The sequence below is a fragment of the Schistosoma mansoni genome (assembly GCF_000237925.1).
Source record: "Schistosoma mansoni, WGS project CABG00000000 data, supercontig 0037, strain Puerto Rico, whole genome shotgun sequence".
Classification (NCBI taxonomy): Eukaryota; Metazoa; Platyhelminthes; class Trematoda; order Strigeidida; family Schistosomatidae; genus Schistosoma; species Schistosoma mansoni.
In genome coordinates this window covers 2,234,495-2,240,338 of record NW_017386026.1, presented here as the reverse complement: position 1 = coordinate 2,240,338, position 5,844 = coordinate 2,234,495, and positions in this window count along the sequence as shown.

Genomic DNA, 5,844 nt, shown 5'->3' with positions numbered 1-5,844 from the left:
TCTATTGATTAGCACCATTTGTAACCCTTTAACAATCAAAACATGTTCAAAACCCTTTCCATAGCACAAACTTCATCCTGTTTATGAAAAACTTCTTATTTAACAAATTTATTCCCTATCCATAAAAGATTAAAAATACCTAGAATCACTTTGGCTGGTTTATATGAATAATTCATCTAATTACTTGTAATTATCAGTAAGCCTAGTTATATTTGATAAAACTCTGAAACAAAGAGCTAGTCCAAACAACTTTTGTGGACTGGTTTAAAATAATTTTATATACAAGTTTAAAAATTCATTGGGGAATTGTGAAATTTAATTTTAACTTTATTTCTGAAACAGAAATGAGTTTTATTTCAAAATGAAAAATTGAAATAAATAGATAGATATATGAAGAATCCATATTTCTAAGTTTTCCACTAACCGGGTATACTCAATTAATCGCTACTTGTTTATGATATCACCTGGGAAACACTGTAAAATTACGCGGCACTGGGTACCTGTTCTGTTCACAAGCCTCCCATACAAATAATAACTCCCAGCTTACCAGTGACTAACTTCAAGGAGAATTCCTAGCTCTAGTGTGAAGTTCAGCTATGGATTTAAGATGAATATTGTTAGTTACAATTGATGACTTTCATGTAATATTGCTGATTAACTGAATGTGCAGGTATGAATCATTGGGTTTCAACTCAAATGTCTAGAGACACTACGAGAACTGTGTGCCTCGCTTTCAGTTCCTAGCATTATCTGGGATATGAACTGCTGAGGATTCCCAAAGTTGGGACGAAGCGACTGTTTTCTAGTTCCCACTATATCTCTAGCCAAATTCAGCTCATGATGTGAAACATCTCCGTGCATTACAAACCTTCCACCATAATATGATCCCTATAGATAAATTACAGTAATTTTACGAACATAGTGGCTTGATTCAATTATCCTTTTGTTACCTGCATATCTGTTATGCGCAAACATTTTATATATTGTATTATTTAAATATTCATCTTATAAATTAGTTATACTTTAGGCACTGAGTAACAAATGCGTTCCTTCCTGTGTGGGGCTCGCCGGCTGGGTCTACCTTAATCCCAGTGTTAATTTCCACACTGAGACTCAAACTCATTACTTATCACTTCCGACATAAGGTTATACATTAGATTACTCAGTCATAATAGCTACCAACTTATGTTTCATGGATTTCATTGTTAGCCACTACTAAAAATACAGTTAATCTTCAAAAGTAGGCAATATCAAGGGACGTATTACAAAGAAAGACCCCCCAAATATAGTCTCGTATATCAGTAAAAAACGCAAATAACTAGGCATAAACCTGTGAACCAAGTAAACAAATACTACACACTTTTCGGAAGAAAACCTTTAAAATACCTCCAAATAAAGATTATTCGATATAAATATAGTATACTTTACATAGTATCTAAATTACAATTGCTTGTCATCAATTATATATGAAGCATTACCGAGACCACAAATAAAATGACTAACAGTCTCAATTAACAGGTCAATATACACAGGTATTGGGTGACTGTATGGACTAGATACTTAATTATTTAACAGCCAGTTTTAGGAAATTTCAAATAAGTCCAACAAATAGTTTAATAACCAGGGACGATTAGTTATTATTTTCAAGAGTTGGGTAGTTAGAAAAACCTTACATTGTAGTAAATAATCTGGACTACTTGTTGTATACAACTGTAAATTATAACAACACTTGAGAAGTCAGCTGATGGATTATTTAGAATAAAACACATCAAATAAAGACGGTAATCACATTAGAATGTAAGACACATGAACAATAAATCAGTGTCGGTGGTAGGGTAACAAGAGAATAAATACTTGAATTCAATACTATACTCGTAAAAATATAACATGGTTCGCAAAAAAACTAAATGTTTGCTTAGCTTGTTTTTATATACGGTACAAACATGCTGTCATTATTTGTAGCTCGATCGGTGTTCCAAAACGTGGCACTTAACATTGTGATCCATTCTATTTATGCGTTTACCTTCAGAAGATAAACTACATTTTTTGACATTCATAGTATGGTTTATGCTAATTATGTTGGCATATATAAGTAGTGTGTAACATAGATCAGAAGTGGAACTCCTGGCAAAAAAGGTTGAAAAGATTGAACTTAAGAAAACAGAAAGGAGAACATGAAGGAATTGAGAATTGGAAGATTCATGAAGAATGTAAAAGACAACTGACGAAAAATATGTAAATGAAGTAATATATAATGTATGATTTTCATAATTTAAGAAGGCAATCTATCATATTTGGGTATATGTAATAATCAGAAGTATTTGAATTATAGTATAAACTAGTTATCCCAGTAATAACGCAACTTAATCAAGAAGTATTAGATGAACACAAACGAATGTACTGTATTTGGAATTCAAAATCAAAACAGTCATCAATACAAAGAAATCATTGGTTCATATAAACACCACAGTATACCGTTATAACTTGTGGTCGAGTGGATGCTCTGTTTATGTATGACGTGATAAAACCGCCCCTCAGAGAGCAGCGAATTATCGATTAGAACAATGACACACGAAAACCATACGAGCAGTTTAGAGTACTTGTTGGTCCTGCTTCTGCTTAACCCAGCCAGTTAAGTCCAGAACAGCCTCTGTGGTATGAATCATTGTATTTCAAACATACTGAGTTTATGTACCAAACAGACTGACCACATCGTACCAATAAAGTAGAAAATAACATTTGTACAAGATTTAACCAAATATGGCTGTGAATATGGGAGGCAGTAATTAATAGACTAGGGATAACTCAAGAATGGTAAATCCTATAATAATAGTTTATAGTTCAAAATAAATCTCACGATAATGGGAACATGAATACGAATAGTTGAGTTATTTAACAATTATACGATAAAAAAATATATGCATAATATTGGTTCATAAATAGATCCCAAAGTTACCATTCCGTATTGATATCGGGACATAACATATACCTATCAAGTCTTCATGCCCCCAAATGGCCTGTTACGGCCGAGAGTGGGGAGAGTCCGCTCTACCTCTCGAAATGCTTTCACATGGCCACGCGTATAAAGCTTCTGTCAGAGAAGTCCTAGTCATTGCCTTTTCGCGTCACGGGTGTTGTTTACGAAATTGAGAGGACGAAAAGCGAATTTCCGGCGCTTTAACCGGGTAGGTGGACACGGAAAGTTCACCTAGGGGAGTTGGAAAACCCTGATTCCAAACCAATGGTGCACATGGGCTCCAGTATCCTGAGGAAACAAATGGCGTATGAACCAATCGTTGGTCACCGGTTACCATGGGACTGCATCTCCTCACGATGCTCCACTGCCTTATGGATCAGATCTTTAGGTCAAAGGTTCTGGGTGTGGCCCCCTTAGGAAACCACCTGCTTCAGTTTGGGCACCTGGGCAGTATTACAGCCCTCACACAAATCGAATGAGATTTGTGAGGCGCATATGTATCTGGTGCTTCCTTGTACCAATATTTATGTGTTTAAATAATAAAAATAATCAAGTCTTCATCCATTCCAATAGAATTAGTTTGAAATATAATGTTTCTATGCTAATAATGAGTTTTTAATTAGCCAATCCAAAAATTACCAAAAAAAGATAACTTTCTGGCCTTAATACTTTGGGGATTAAAGATTAGAAAAATCTATTAATAACTAATTATTTTAGAAGACAATTAAAGAAATTTGTTGTCGTTTGTTTATTTACTGAACATCATTTATTGAATACAAGTTAAACTAATGAATTATTCAAATAACACTTCTTTATTAAAAAAATAAGAAAACTGTTGCTAGATAGTGATATAAATGAAACAAGGAAACAATCATATACCTTATTAACATTACATTTGATATAGAAAAGAAATACATTCATATATGCACAATTAATGATTATTTAGCGTGCTCATCAGTTTGTGAAATAGATAACAATGTGTCTACATAGTATATTCATTCATTATAACTACTCTTTTTTTTGTTTTCGGGTTATTTAGTTCATGGGAAGAAAAGTTTGTTTTCACCAGATGATTAAAAAACAAATGATAGGGTGGGTTAATTGCTTAGTTTTTTTTTCGATTAGATATAATGGTTATCATTATATTAGGGATATATGACTGTTGGTACGATTACTGTCGTTTCATTAGTAATACTGCGGATAGATTTTATAAAATTCAATATGTTTAAATCAACAGATGGCTAAAACTCAGAAGGTAATATATATCTATACTTCATTTGAATAATTGAGACTTATGAAAATGTAGAAAACATATAACTCATACATTTGGGAGAAAAGTTACTCCTCTAAGCAAAGAAATGGTAACAGGAATAAAGCTACAAATAATTATTGAACACTTAAATTAAAATAAACACTATTCTGGCTTATGCAGTATCAGTCAAAGTTTCCCTGATTCTGAAATGCCATGTATATATATACATATATATCCCTGTAAAACTTAGGGAGTTGATATTCTATGTTTTATCCAACACAATAGTCAGAGATATTAATACTGAGCTATTTGGGTCGTCATTAAGTACCAGTGGAAATATGAGTTTAACATTGACCGGTTAATATATGATAATACAAATTTCAATACAAGGAAAAAACATCATTTTACACAAAATTGCATGTGTTTGTTGCTAATACGTGTCAACTTACAAAATATGTAAGTGATAAGGTTTTTCATTGATTACCTTCAGTTATTTTGCGGCAAACAAAGTAGGTCACTATGTTTGATCAAATAGGCTAACAACTATAATATAGAAGGGGTTTTGTGGAGATTTAGTATTTATTATAGTTGAAAGCGTGAGTCAATTGAAGCTAGACCACCATCGAAAACCTGGAAACACTGGAGGCCGTTTCGTCCTATTATGGGACTCCTCAGCAGTGCGCATCCACGAACCCGCTCTCGCGAGATTCGAACCCAGGACCTACCAGTCTCGAGCCGAAGCCCTTAACTGATAGACCACTGAGCTGGCATCCAACGGTGTTAATGTCTAACTTCAACTGATCCACGAAGTTGAGCAACCATTCACCTATTGTCTTCAGTGAGTTCCTATCTCACAACAGACGTGGTTTTGAACTCCACTGGTCACTGCTTCTCACTAGAGCTCCTAGATATACTTCTCGAAGTCACTAGTGAGCATATGATTATATTAATTATCAGAAGGGGATTTTGTGGAGATTTGGTATTTTTCATAGTTGAAAGCGTGAGTCAATTGAAGCTAGACCACCATGGAAAACCTGGAAACACTGGACGGCCGTTTCGTCCTATTATGGGACTCCTCAGCAGTGCGCATCCACGAACCCGCTCTCGCGAGTTTCGAACCCAGCACCTACCAGTCTCGAGCCGAAGCCCTCAACCGATAGACCACTGAGCTGGCATCCAACGGTGTTAATGTCTAACTTCAACTGATCCACGAAGTTGAGCAACAATTCACCAATTGTCTTCAGTGAGTTCCTATCTCACAACAGACGTGGTTTTGAACTCCACTGGTCACTGCTTCTCACTAGAGCTCCTAGATATACTTCTCGAAGTCACTAGTGAGCATATGATTATATTAATAATCAGAAGGGGATTTTGTGGAGATTTGGTATTTTTCATAGTTGAAAGCGTGAGTCAATTGAAGCTAGACCACCATGGAAAACCTGGAAACACTGGACGGCCGTTTCGTCCTATTATGGGACTCCTCAGCAGTGCGCATCCACGAACCCGCTCTCGCGAGTTTCGAACCCAGCACCTACCAGTCTCGAGCCGAAGCCCTCAACCGATAGACCACTGAGCTGGCATCCAACGGTGTTAATGTCTAGCTTCAACTGATCCA